This window comes from Muntiacus reevesi, chromosome 14 (assembly GCF_963930625.1).
Source record: "Muntiacus reevesi chromosome 14, mMunRee1.1, whole genome shotgun sequence".
NCBI classification, from domain to species: Eukaryota; Metazoa; Chordata; class Mammalia; order Artiodactyla; family Cervidae; genus Muntiacus; species Muntiacus reevesi.
The window spans coordinates 36,666,663-36,682,285 of NC_089262.1; positions in this window are offsets into that span (position 1 = coordinate 36,666,663).

Here is a 15,623-nt window from a genome sequence, read left to right on the forward strand (position 1 = left end):
AAATCCTAAAAGATGATGCTGTGAAAGTGCTTCACTCAATATGCCAGCAATTTGGAAAACTCAGCAATAGCCACAGGACTGGAAAAGGTCAGTTTCATTCCAATCCCAAAGAAAATTATAATAGCAAAGAATGTTCAAACTACCACACAGTTGCACTCATTTCACATGCTAGCAAGGTAATGCTCAAAATTCCTCAAGCTAGGCTTCAACAGTATGTGAAATGAGAACTTCCAGATGTTCAAGCTGATTTAGAAAAGGCAGAGGAACCACAGATGAAAGTTCCAAATCCTTTGGATCATAGAGAAAGCAAGGGAATTTCAGAAAAATATCTTCATCGTTGACTGCGCTAAAGCTCTTGACTCTGTGGATCACAACAAACTGTGGAGATTTCTTAAAGAGATGGGATTACCAGACCACCTTACCTGCCTCCTGAGAAACCTGTATGCAGGTCAAGAAGCAACAGTTACAACCAGACATGGAATAACAGACTGGCAGGCTACAGTCTCTGGTACTGCAAAGAGTCAGACATGACTTAGTGAGACTGAACAACATAGGCTGAAGGTTAAAGTTCAACATCCAATTATAGCCAAGCTCTTTCTAAACCATCATACCTTAAGAGCTTTGCAGAAGTACTTCAGGTGTTATACAAACATTGAATTTTGAAATTAAATTTTAAATTATATTTTTACTTTTCTATCAACTCTAACAAAGTAGTAGCTTCTACACTTAATTGTGGTGTAACTGATTTTAACCTATTAAAGATTAGCAGATCATGCAGCTGAGGGGTAGAACTCAGAATAATATATGACAGATTCTCTTTTTAATTAGCAGAAACAGATTAACTAGTCCCTGAATTGGATTAGGAAATCTTGCTGTAAATTTAGAAAAATATATAGATTGCTATAACTCAGAGTATATATAAAATACAATCCAGGTTGATTGAACTACTAAATACATTTTAAAAGAAAATTTTGCTGCTATTTGTTAAGAATGTTTACCTCTACCTAAGTACCTCAAAAAGGGTAGGAACTCTGTCTTTCTGTGTCTTTCTTAACCCATCGAGTCTCATAATATAGTACTTAGGCTTCCGTGAGAGTGATGTGAGCCATGAGCCAACTGCCAAAATAAATCTGTAGAATTTACTTGACATGAAGTGCTTTTGGAGCTATTTACGAAAAGGTGATAGTCTAATAGTCCAGATCATCTGTATGAATGAATAATGATTGGTTCAGCAACAATAAAAATCAACTACCTCAGAAATAAGCTAATGACTATGTCCTTAAAACCCCCTGTGACACTTGATTGGAACAAAACAAAATGTAAAATAATAATTTTATCCCTGTGTTCTGATATCATTTTTTGTGTATGGCAAAAACTATAAAAGCATTCATAGTAAAAATGAACATGTCCTATGAAAATAGTGTCATTCAAGCTGGGGGAAACTTCTTTCCAAAGATACCCCACAAAGTGAATGTCAGTTTTCCACGTGATGATTTTTGCGGACTGCCAAGATCTCTCAGCACAAAACAACTTGAACTCCATCCAAACTCTTCTCTAAGAAACCTCACCAACTCTAACAGCCTGAAGACAGATCCCAGGGATTATCCAGCCTCCTTTTGAGTTCCTGTCTGCAAAATATCAGGTTGGCTATTTGACTCCTGATCTCCTTTTCCCAGAACATTCACTTACAATTACAAATCCTTCCACTGTCCCTATGAGATGTATTTTGTTGTCACTGTTGTTTAGTCGATAAGTCATGTCCAACTCTTTGCAACCCCATGGACTGCAGCACTCCAAATTTCCCTGTCCTTCACTGTCTCCCAGAGTTTACTCAGACTCACGTTCATTGAATCAATAGTGCTATCTAACCAGCTCATCTTCTGCTGCCCTCTTCTCCTTTTGCCTTCAATCTTTCCCAGCATCAGGGTCTTTTCCAATGAATTGGCTCTTCATATCAGGTGGCCAAAGTATTGGAGCTTCAACTTCAGCATCAGTGCTTCCAATGAATATTCAGGGTTGATTTCCTTTAGGATTGACTGGCTTGATCTCCTAGCTGTCCAAGGGATTCTCAAGAGTCTTATCCAGCACAACTCAAAAGCATCAGCTTTTTGGTGCTCAGCCTTCTTTATGGTCCAAATCTCACATCCATACATGACTACTGAAAAACCATAGCTTGGATTCTACAGACCTTTTTTTGGCAAAGTGACACTTCTGCTTTTTAATATGCTGTCTAGATTTGTCATAGAGATGTATACATACCTCCTACTAATCAGAGGTATCTTTCTCCAGCACCTGAAAACTACTCCTTGGAAATATAATTATCAGGATGAATTGGGCCTTTGTCTCCTAGTCTCAGTGAAAGGATAGATTTTCAGTTTCCTTAACTGCCAGCGGGCAGACACAGCTAGCCTAATCACTTTGATACCACCCTTTGTAGTTGTAGTTTTTCTTTTCTCTTTTTACTTGAGCCCTGCTCACTCTTCCCTACTCCTTCATTCTCCCATTAAAATGCCCAGTCATCTCTGCACTAATCAGATGGAGTTCAGCTCTTGCCCCTACAGTCAGTAGTTATTGAATACAATCTGTTTTCAAACTTTAATGTCTTGCTTTGTTTATCTTTGACACTGGCAATACAGGAACAGAATTTTCTATATAGTTCCAATGACATCACTTGCTTAACAAACCAAATATTATTTCTGCAAATATACTTTAAAGACAGATTGTACACAGAAATATAAAAGAAATATAAGAATTAATCTTCTTAAGTAAATGACATGGAATTAGCATGGGATTCAGTAGTTCATATGCATGTGAATTTAATATGTGGCTAAACTGGTCTTTTTTTAAAAAAAATATTTATTTATTTGACTGCACCAGGTCCTAGTTGCAACGTGTGAATTCTTGGTTGCACCATGTGCGATCTAGTTCCCTGAACAGGGGTTGAACTCAGGCACTCTGCACTGGGAGCTCAGAATCTTAACAACTGGACCACCAGGGAAGTCCCTAAACTGGTCTTTTTGATCAGTAGAAAAAGATAAGCTAGTTTCTCAGTTGATGTTAGTATGTATGAAGTAAATGAAGTATGTAGAAGTAAATGTAGAAGATTATTTTATAATCTTAGAATGGGAAAGGTCTTTTCAAAGAAGTCATAAAATCCAGAAGGTATAAAGACTGATAGATTCAACAAAGCACATAAACCTTAAAGTTGTAATCTCATACTTGTGAGCAAAATGAAAAGACAAGAAAGTGGGGGAAAGTATTCTTTACATATAAATCTGACAGATAATAGCTATAACTCTAATGTCTACAAAAAGAAAGCCAAAACATAGTCACCAAAAAAGAAAAATGAACACACATAATGGAAGGATAAATGTAAATAACTCTTATATGAAAAGATGCTCTAACCAAGGAAATGCAGTTTCAAATGAGATGCCACTTTTGTTTATCAGATAGGCAAAAATTAGATTAATTATAAACAACGTTGTCAAGAATGTAGAAATAATCCTCTCATATTTTACAAAGCAAGCTATCAAACTTTAAATTTCTACCTCCTTCCACATCTTCTATCTTTTCTGTGGGATATTGTTGTTGTTCAGTCGCTAAGTTGTGTCAGGCTCTTTGTAAACCCATGGACTGCAGCATGCCAGGCTCCTCTGTCCTCCACTGTCTCCCGGAGTTTGCTCAGATTCGTGTTCATTAAGTCAGTGATGCTGACTCGACTCTACTTCCCCCTTCTCATCCTCTACTGCCCCCTTCTCTTTTTGCCTTCAATCTTTCCCAACATCTGGATCTTTTCCAATGAATTGACTCTTCGAATCAGGTGGCCAAACTAGTCTATCTTTAGCAACAGTCCTTCCAATGAATATTTGAATATTCAGTGTGGATTGACTGGTGTGATCTCCTAGCTGTCCAAGGGATTCTCAAGAGTCTTCTCCAGCACCACAGTTTGAAATCATCAATTCTTTGGCACTCAGCCTTCTTTATGGACCAGCTCTCACACAGTAGTATAAAAGAATGCGGGATCTTCACATACTTACAGTAACACTTTACCAGGATATATTGTTAAATAAAGGAATCAAGTTGCAGGATAATGTCTATGATGTGATTCCACTTATGTAAAAAGAAATAGATCAATTCTATATTACTGGTACTTGTATAGAAATTCATAGAAAAATTAAGGGGATTTAAAATTTTCCATTTAAATGTGTTACCTTGTTTTAATTTTTACTATATTTAGTACATATTATTTGTATAAATTTAAAAAGTGAAGAGCCAATAATTATCTAAAGATTTCTTAATCTCAATTTTATATGTTCAGCAATATTAAAAAGAATGACACATTTCAATATCTTCAGACTTTGACCTGTCATAAAAACAAGTTAAAACCATATAGTTTGGTTCCATGAAAATATTTTACTTCTGTTTGTGCAGAGATATCTGGAAGAATATTTATAGACATTTTACTAGTAGTCACTTTTATTTCAGGTGATTTTGACTTTTTTTTCCTTTTTTTCTTTTTTCTTATTTGGCTGCACCCCACAACTTATGGAATCTTAGTTCCCTGACCAAGGATCAAACCCAGGCTCCCTGCATCGGGAGCATAGAGTTTAGCCACAGGACCACCAAGTTACATCGCTATTTTTGAAGACAGAAGAGGGTGTCATGAGCCAAGGGATATAAGAAATGCAGCTCTAGAAGCTATGAAAAGACAGGCAATTGATTCTTCCTTAGAGCTTCTGGGAGAGAGTGGGCCTGCTGACACCTTGACTTTAATCCATTGAAACTGATTTTGGAATTCTGACTCCCAGAGTCATAAGATAATACATGTGTGTTGTTTTAAGCCACTAATTTCATGTCAATCTGTGACAGAAACTAATAGAAAACTAATAAGTTGAGGTTGTTGGAAAAATCTGTTTCCTTGCCTTTCCAGCTTGTAGCAGCTATCCATATTCCTTGGCTCATAATCCCCTTTCTCTGTCTTCAAAGTTAGCAATGGCAAGTCAAGTTCCTTTTCAGAAGGTATCACTCTGACCTCTTCTTCCTCCGTCTTCTACTTTTAAGAATCCTTGTGATTATACCGAGCACATCCAGATAATGCAGGATAATATTGCTGTATTAAGTTCAGTTGATTAACAACCTCATTTCCATCTGCAACCTTAATTGTCCTTTGCCGGGTTACATACTCACACCTCCAGATATTTTGATGTGGGTGTCTTTGTAAGGCCATTGCTCTGCTCACAGGGGATTAATCATTCACTTAGTAAAGTTGAACATGTTAATCAACACTCTGACTTGGATAGTTCCTCACCTCAATCCAGAAATGGAAAGAAGTTAAAATATTCAGGACTTTGGCTGGCCGGATTGGACTGGAGTGGGGCTGAGTGAGTGATGGGATTTAAGAGTGATTCCATGGTAGGAACTGTGGATGCACAGAAGGGCAGAGGGTTGGGGATGATGATTCTGGGTCTGGACATTTTAAATTTGAAGTGCCCATGGCACCTGCAGCTGAAAATGCCTAGCAGTCAGTTTTGTATGAGTATATGGAGTGTGGCACTTCCCAGGTGGCCCAGTAGTAAAGAATCTTCCTGCCAATGCGGGAGACCCAGGTTCAATCCCTGGGTCAGGAAGATCCCCTGGAGAAGGGAATGGCAACCTACTTCACTATTCTTGCCATGGACAGAGGAGCCTGACGGGCTACAGTCCATGGGGTCACAAAGAGTCAGACATGACTGAGTAACTAACACATACACACACAGTATAGCTGGTAGCTGAAACCATGTGTGGAAGTTATGTTAAGCAAGGCAGGAGAGTGAGAGGCAAAAAAAGCAGTGAGCTAAAGACAGAATGGGAGGGAAATTCTCACTGTAGAGGAAGCTCTACTGTACCCTCACAGTTCCCCCCTTCACAACCAAGGCACTCACCTCCCCAGCTTCTAGGAACACTGACTGTGGATTTCTCCCTGCTCTGTCAGCGGGATATCACTTCTCTAGAATTGCCCCACACCCAAGGGAGATGCTTTGCCGTACTTTGAACCCATTCTGTGGGGTTATCCCTCATCCAAGGAATGATCAATGTAGAAATCCAATCTCTTGGCCCCCGTGCATCAATTTGTGACATCAGTCAAGGACCACCTAATTCTAGAACTCTGTACAATCAGTGGAGGCTTCTGTTGCAGCTGCATCACAGTTCAACTTGTCTCTTGCCTCATCTCCCTCTCCTACTGATAATCATCCTGAGAGCAGTCCAAGCGCACACCTGCATTCTTCTCCATTTCAGTGTCCATTTCCAGGGAAGTAGCTCACACTAATTCTCTCACATTTGGTGGGACGGTAGGAAAGTTTAATTTTGTGGAAGGGACAGTACGCAAATGAATTAGAACAGTATTAAGAGAGTGCAGTCTTTGAACTGCGAAATGAAACAGTGTCACATGCTGCAGAGATGTTTGGTGAGATGCTGACTGGACCATGATGAGGGAAGAAGACACACTAAAGTATGGTGATGACACTTAAAAGATAACAATCCGTGACAGGGAATCGTGAGGGCAGTCTATGCTTGGGCAAAGATTGGATGTTGGGGATTGAATTCAGAATGGGAAGGAGCCAGAGAAGAACACAGGAACAAAAAATGAGAGAAACTCAAGCGTTTTAGAGGTGCGTTCATTTGTTAAAAAAAAAAATATTTAACAAATTAATTAGCATCTAATAAGTTAATAGATGTTTATGTCTATTATATAAATTGTTAGTCATATGCAAGTGATCTGACTGCCCACCAGGCACTCAATTTGTCCTCAAGGAATTTACTGCCTGAAAGGGATGAGAGGAGGCTGACTAAGGGTAATTGACTAGGGACTGCTAGGCAGTAGGAAGGCTCCAGATCAATTTATAGTCTGTTGGCAATAAGTCTGTTGTGCTTCACTGCAGGGCAGAGGAACATTCAATGAAGATTGTCAGGGTTTTTAGAGTCGAAGGATAGGAAACCGAAGTGCCCATTTGGATGACCAATCTTGTGACCAAGGGGAAAGAGGCCAGAAAGTACCTAAAAGAATTGAAAGAATGTTTCACCAAAAGGTTTTTTAAGATAAAAAAATCTGCAATGTTGTGAGATCATGAGAGAATGATAAAGGATATATGGGATGTAGTTAGAGATTGAGTTTTGGAGTTTAAGGCTTCTGAGGGCTATAGCCTGGTTCATTGGTCCACCATGATATTGGGCTAGTTTAGGCTTATAGCAGGGTCTAGGGTGAAGATAAATGATGTAAATCAAGACAGTGTCTTTACTGAGTTGTGAGAAGGAGCCAGAGGTCAATAGAGGGGAAGAGAATTATGAGGGAGCTTGACATCAAACAGATGAAGCATTAATAGACAAGTGTCCATTGAAATAAATAGATGAACATTTTGAGGAGATAGATGCACTTGTTAACATTGAAGCTAGAGTTCCAGGGCATACAGTGAAAAAAAGTGGGAGGGAGGTGATTGTTTGGAGGAATCTTGGAAAAGGATGTTCAGGATGGTAAGGATATGAGGGCACAAAAGCAGATTGTAGTTTGTAGGACTTCCCTTCCCTAAGAGCACAAGGTTTAGAAATATGGTAAAAAGTGACTGACCCCAAATGATTAACTTGACACAAGTTGTCTTGAGTCTATACAACTTGGCACAAGTTGTTTACATTTACCAGAGGCAGTTAATTATTACTGGCAATAAACTCAAAAATAGGTTTCTGGATCACGTACAAGAAGTGAAAGTTTATTCAATTTTGGCAATGTAAGAAGTGGAATTTTTTAAATTAGAAAAGTATTAACTTCTCTTCTATATGGTATTTTATTGTCTTAATTTTTACTGATAAATTGAAAAGAAAAACTAAAGCTGCTAAGCCTTGTGCATTAAAAGCATTTTTAAAAATTGCTGAAGTTAATATAAACAATATTATACAGTAGGGTAAGGAGAACTTTTACTTCAATGGATTCGGTAGAAATTAAAGGATGGATTTTTCTTATTAACAGGCACAAAGCAATGCTCTTGGGCTTTAACTTTGTGCTACATTACTGGCCAATTATTGGTCAGAATCCTGATTTTGTACAGGTTTCCATTTTCACTCTTCAACATATTCTTCACGGGTTTGGAAATGGATCTTGTGATGATTAATTTTTTAAATTAATTAATTAATTTGGCTGCTTCGACTCTTGGTTGTGGTATGTGGGATCTTCCATCCTTCTGCTGGAATGTGGCCTATGGGATCTACTTTCCTGACTAGGGGTCAAACCTGGGTCCCCTGCATTGGAAGCTCAGAGTCCAGGGAATTTCTGTGATAATTACTTTTATGTGTCAACTTTGGTAGGCTTTAGTATTAAGTTATCTAATCAAGTACTAACCAAGGTGTTGTTGTGAAGTATTTTTTAGGTGAGGTTAACATCTATGAGTTGACCTTGAGGGGATTATTTTTGTGACATATATGTGTATATATCTCTACCTATATATCTATTCCCTATTAGTCTGTTTTTCTGGAGAACTCTGACTGATACAGACCTGATTGGTATAAGGATAATTTTAACCCTGTGTTAGCAATTGGTTCTGGATCAGTATGTGACCCAGATTGAACCAATAAAGTGTGAGGAAATGTTTGATCTGAGCTTCTAGAGTACTTCCCTATAAATCTGTGAGAGTTTCCACTAGTATCTGCCTCTCTCTTCCTCTGACAGTAGTTTCCTTAGACATGAGGCTTGGAATGGATGCATCTCTTTCCCTGTCAGGTTGAGGATGAAGCCAACACATGAAGAAGGCAGAGCCAAGACACTTTCAAAGACATGGAGCTGGGGCTGCTGGTTTAAATCAGCACTGAAGCCTGTACTGCCTCTGAGATTCATAATCCAAACCATGTATCATATTTCCTCACTGTTTATGTGGTGGTTGGGTTTTCTGAGTCCTGCAGCCAAAATTATTCTACCTAATACAACACTTTGCCTTAAGATGCATTCTTTGGGATATTAAGAATCTAGTATGTTTGATCTGTCAGTTGAAATTTATGTCCTGTATGGATACTTTTTTAAAAAAATAATATTTGCATATTAGGGATTTAAAAACAGGTAATATAAATCAAAGAATAGCTTTTAACTGAATCTTTGCAAGTTAGGTAATGTGTTGTTTGTAAAGTTTCAATGTGTTCTGTTAATTTGTTTTAGAAGTATTAAGATTCTTAAGATTCCAGTGGACTTATAATATCATATCCAATCTTTTTAAAAAATTGATGTATAGATGCTTTACAATGTTATGTGAGTTTCTGCTGTACAAAAAAATGAATCAGCTATATGTATACATGTATACCTCCTCTCTTGGACTGCCTTCCCACCCCACGTCCACATCCCATCCCTCTAGGTCATCGTAGAGCACCAAGCTGAGCTCCCTGTCCTATACAGTAGGTGCCTACTAGCTGTCTGTCTTACACATGGCAGTGCACATGAATCAAGCCCAATCTCCCAATTCATGCATAAGTCTTTTTTGCATTATGATTTTTTTTCAGAGTATATGCCTAGTAGTGGGATTCAGTTCAGTCACTCAGTCGTGTCCGACTCTTTGTGACCCCATGGACTGCAGCACGCCAGGCCTTCCTGTCCATCACCAACTCCTGCAGTTTACCCAAACTCATGTCCATGGTGTCAGTGATACCATCCAACCATCTCATCCTCTGTCATCCCCTCCTCCTCCTGCTCTCAATCTTTCCCAGCATCAGGATCTTTTCAAATTAGTCAGCTCTTTGCATCAGGTGGCCAAAGTATTGGAGTTTCAGCTTCAACATCAGTCCTTTCAGTGAACACGCAGGACTCATCTCCTTTAGGATGGAGTGGCTGAATCTCCTTGCTGTCCAAGGGACTCTCAAAAGTTTTCTCCAACACCACAGTTCAAAAGCATCAATTCTTTGACACTCAGCTTTCTTTATAGTCCAACTCTCACATCCATACATGACCACTGGGCAAACCATAGCCTTGACCAGACGTACCTTTGTTGGCAAAGTAATGTCTCTGCTTTCTAATATGCTGTCTAGGTTGGTCATAACTTTCCTTCCAAGGAGTAAGCGTCTTTTTATTTCATGGCTGCAGTCACCATCTGCAGTGATTTTGGAGCCCCCCAAAATAAAGTCAGCCACTGTTTCCACTGTTTCCCCATCTATTTCCCATGAAGTGATGGGACCAGATGCCATGATCTTAGTTTTCTGAATGTTGAGCTTTAAGCCAACTTTTTCACTTTCCTCTTTGACTTTCATCAAGAAGCTCTTTAGTAGTGGGGTGGCTGGGTCTAAAATAGAACTACCATATGACCCAGCAATCCCATTACTAGGCATGTACCCAATCTTTAAATGCCATGTCACTGACAAAGCACAGAACTTGGAAATTATTTGATATTGCAGCAGTGGTGCACACTTATTAGATAGTTTATCTGGCAGATATATCTTGCAGATAATATGGATATCACTAAAAGTGCTAAAGGAAACAGCCAAACAGGGCTGCCCACAGAATAGGGGAAGTGACTAATTACCTTGGGGAGCGAAAAAGGAGACACAGTTTCTTGTAACATAAAAGTAGACCTAGAAAACCTAAATGGCACAGACTTTCTGCTCTGTTCCATAAAGAATTTATTCTAGAGCTTAAATTATATATTTAACCCTTTGATCATCAGGCTTTTAATATTTTGAGCCCTTTTGCACAGGGTGCTGTTAATTATCAGTATGCCTATAGGGGATCACTCTCTCTCTCCCTTTTTCCTTCTCCCCAATGTAAACTTCAAAAATTAATTGTTAATTACTTTTTTAGATGAATGTAAAAACTTAAATAGATAAAAGTTTTAGTCAGGGACTTAAGTACATGTACATGAGTATTCACAACAGCACTTTTCACAACAGCTGAATGGTGGAAACAGTCCAAATGTCCATCAATAGTGAGTGGTCAGACAAGTTGTGGTATATACACACACACAATGGAATTTTATTTGGCCACAAAGAGAAGTGTAGCACTGATACATGCTACAGGGTGTAGCACCTCGAAAACACTATGCTCAGTTTAAGCCAGACAAGTAAGATCACATGATTTTACTCCTGTGAATTACCCAGAATAGGTAAATCCATAGCAACAGAAAGGAGACTGGAGTTGTCGGGAACTTGGAGGAAGAAAGAGTGAAGATGGTTGTTTAATGGGTATGGAGTTATCTTTTGGGGGAGTTAGAGAAAATGTTTTGAAAATTGATAGATACAGTGATTGAATGATATTGTAAATGTTCTATATGTCACTGATTTGTATACTTCTAGCTGGTTAGTATTATTATGCAAATTTTGCCTCATTAAAAAATGGGGGAAAAGTTTTATTGAGCTTATGTTTACATATAGAGCTCTACAAATCAATAAGACTGAAATAATTCTTGCTATTCCCCACAAATTTGTTCCTCCTCTATCTTTATCTGAGCCAACAAATGTCACTGCCATTGGCCAAGTAGCTCTTGGCAAAAACCTGGAAAACATTCTCCATACCTCTTTTTCCTTCTCCTCTCTCATTCAATCCTATCACCAAGTCCTATTGATTCTTCTTCTATAGTTTGTAAAATTTAATCCTCTGTATTTCAGCAGTACTCATTCTGATAGGAATTACTTTATTTTCATTCAGAGAACTAGTTTCCCAACTGAACTACCAAATTTTCTTTCACATTTCTGTCATTCCATTCTAGCCAGAGTGAGTCATTAAAATGCAGTCTGATCATATCGATCCCTTGTCAAAAACACTTCAATAGCTTTTTTTCCCCCCATTTAAGATAAAGTCTACAATCTCCAACATGGTATCAGAGGCCTGCTTTATCTGTCTCTACTGTCCTATACTCATACTGTTTATATATATATATTTAATATTTTATTGACTTATTTGTTTGTTTGTGCTGGGTCTTAGTTGTGTTCTATGGGATCTAGTTCCCTGACCAGTGATCAAACCTGGAGCCCCAGTATTGGGAGCTCTGAGTCTTAGCCGTTGGATCACCACGGACGTCCCTCTGTTTATGTTTTTGTTTTATATGGCACACACCATAAGCTGACTCTAATTAGTTTCAGGATACAGATACAGGAGGCAATCAAGGAAAAGTTGAGCAATCAAGACAGAAGTGGGGAGTTAAAGGAACCACGTCCTCCCCAGGGACCTCTGCAGCAGCAGGTGGTTCCTCTCACTGGAGTGCTGACATGGATGTGTTCAGTGTTCTGACTTTAGTGTCTCGGATTACCAGGGGAAAGAATCTAATTGGCTTGGCTTCTGTCAGACTTTGACCCCTGGAACTCTCTGTCAATGAATTTATCTCCACAAAGACAGATCTGTCTTGTGCCATATTACATGTGCCTTGCATAGAGTAGGGATTCATTCAATATTGAATGAATTTGTGTCCAACTAATTGAATTAATGAATTGGCCATGGCCATAAGACTAAGCGGATTAATTCAGACACAGCTGCTGGGAGCTCACTTTGGGGTGTGGAGTTCATTTCCGTGGTTGAGGGTGAGGCATCCACCTCAGGAGATAGCCTCTCACTTTGCTCCTCAGCCTCACCTTGTCCCACATTCCTCCTTGCACCAGAAACCTTTGCCCTTCTCTCATCCCTCAAAACTCTCAAATTCTTTCTAAACTCAGAGGCTTTGCATATGCTATCTCCTGTGCCAGATATGTTCTTCTCCATTGTTCTGTTGTAGGTTTATTGCCTCTCAGCTACAAATTTATTCATTTTGCCTGTTTTGTGAATATATGTATAAATTCGCAGGCTCCTGCTCTGTCCATGGAATTCTCCAGGCAAGAATACTGGGGTGGGTTGCCATTTCCTTCTCCAGGGAATCTTCACCCAGGGATCGAACCCATGTCTCTTAACCTCTCCTGCATTGGTGGTCGGGTTCTTTACCACTAGTGCCACATGGGAAGCCCATATGTATGTGCATATATACATATATGGGCCCTTTAATTTTGGTCAGCTGATATAATATTAAACTTTATCGGTAGAGGGAGCTAGAGAGACGTTGCAGGAAACAGAAGGTCTTCTGGTTCTCCTGTGCTTTCTGGGCAGACTTTCACAGCACTGCCAGCAGCTTTCCCTGGCACCCATCTCAGGCGTGTTTGTAGCAGAGTGTCTCCTGCAAGACACCTCGCCATGAGCAGCTTTCCCAGCACCTTGAGGGCAGATTTCTGGCAGTCCCAGAGGGTAGAGTTCCAGCAAGTTCCAATGGTGTGAACTACAGTGATTTCTCTGCTGGCCAGCTATCCACAGCCAGAAATTCTCCAACAAAGCCTAGATCTAAATCCCAGGGGTAGTGGCGGCCCCTTGTTCCTCTTATTTATCTATTCTTACTTCTTACCAGCAGCCCATTTTGACTTCAACCCCTTGTTAATAATCTTTTTTTTTTTTTTTTTTTTTCTTTTCGCTCATACTGTGTGGCATTGTGGGATCTACTTCCCTGGTCAGGAGTTGAACCTGGATCCCCTGCAGTGTAAGCGCAAGTTGAACAGCACTGCCACCCTTGGGGTATCACTGGTATTGCATTTTGTACTGGCAGAGGCTTCTTTTGAATCCTGTGTCCACATGATGGAGTTCCACATCAAGCAAAGGGTGCCAAGCTGATCCTTGCCAGGAACGAAAATCTATTGCTGCTAGCAACACTCAAAAGACTGCACACTTTCCCCTCCTCTCTTTACTTGCTATGTATTAATAATTAGATTAGTTACAGTGAGGCTCTGGAGTCAAGCAGATCTGGTTGGATTTCACGATCAATTCTTCCACTTGCTAACTTAGGTGAAGATCGTTAGCTTTTCTAAGCTTCTGTTTCCTCCCTTCTTGGGTGACATAGAGAGTAATATCTATATCATAAGGTAGCAGGTAAGGATTAAATAAGTTAATGAGTAGTGCTTGGCAACAAAGTGTATATATGTAGGTTAGCTGCTGTATAAAAAGCCCATGAAGATAAATCCATTAAGTTTCTGAAAAGATGAACATTTATGATATTAAGAATGTTCATATTAGCTAGCCTCATTTTCCACTGTTTCCTAGTCAAATGACTGCACAAAGTTCTTGGGAGCTTCAGTTCAGTTCAGTTGTTCAGTTGTGTCCAACTCTTTGTGACCCCATGGACTGCAGCATGCCACGCCTCCCTGTCCATCACTGACTCCTGGAGTTTACTCAAACTCATGTCGATTGAGTTGGTGATGCCATTCAACCATCTCATCCTCTGTCGTCCCCTTCTCCTCCCACCTTCAATCTTTCCCAGCATCAGGGTCTTTTCAAATGAGTTAATTCTTCACATCAGGTGGCCAAAGTATTGGAGTTTCAGCTTCAGCATCAGTCTTTCCAATGAATATTCAGGACTGATTTCCTTTAGGATTGACTGGTTTTATCTCCTTGCAGTCCAAGAGATTCTCAAGAGTCTTCTCCAATGCCACAGTTCAAAAGCATCAATTCTTAGACATCTAGCTTTCTTTATAATCCAACTCACACCCGTACATGACTACTGGAAAAATCATAGCTTTGACTAGACCGACCTTTGTTGGCAAAGTAATGTCTCTGCTTTTTAATATGCTGTCTAGGTTGGTCATAGCTTTTCTTCAAAGGAGCAAGTATCTTTTAATTTCATGGCTACAGTCACCATCTGCAGTGATTTTGAAGCCCCCCAAAATAAAGTCTGTCACTGTTTCACTGTTTCTCCAACTATTTGCCATGAAGTGATGGGACCAGATGCCATGATCTTAGTTTTCTGAATGTTGAGTTTTAAGCCAACTTTTTCACTCTCTTCTTTCACTTTCATCAAGAGGCTTTTTAGTTCTTCTTTGCTTTCTGCCATAAGGGTGGTGTCATCTGCATATCTGAGGTTATTGATATTTCTCCTGGCAATCTTGATTCCAGCTTGTGCTTCATCCAGCCCAATGTTTCTCATGATGTACTCTGCATATTTTAAATAAGCAGGGTGACAATATGCAGCCTTGAGTTACTCTTTTCCCAATTTGGAACCAGTCTGCTGTTTTGTGTCCAGTTCTAACTGTTGCTTCTTGACCTGCATACAGATTTCTCAAGAGGCAGGTCAGGTGATCTGGTATTCCCGTCTCTTTCAGAATTTTCCACAGTTTGTTGTGGTCCACACAGTCAAGGCTTTGGCATAGTCAATGAAGCAGAAGTAGATGTTTTTCTGGAACTCTCTTGCTTTTTCAATGATCCAGTGGATGTTGGCAATTTGATTTCTGGTTCCTCTGCCTTTTCTAAATCCAGCTTGAATATCAGGAAGTTCACAGTTCATGTACTGTTGAAGCCTGGCTTAGAGAATTTTGAGCATTACTTTACTAGCATGTGAGATGAGTACAATTGTGCGGTAGTTTGAGCATTCTTTGACGTTGCCTTTCTTTGGGATTGGAATGAAAACTGACCTTTTCCAGTCCTGTGGCCACTGCTGAGTTTTTCAAATTTGCTCGGGAGCTTTCTGTCGCTCAAATTAGTTGTCTTAACCACTGGACCATCAAGGAAGTCCTTGTAATAATTCTTTATATTAGACTTTCCCTATTCAAATGCTCATGTAGTTTCTTTCTCCTAATTGGGCCCAGGTCGGTACCTACCCCCACTCTTCACCTGGGTAATTTTA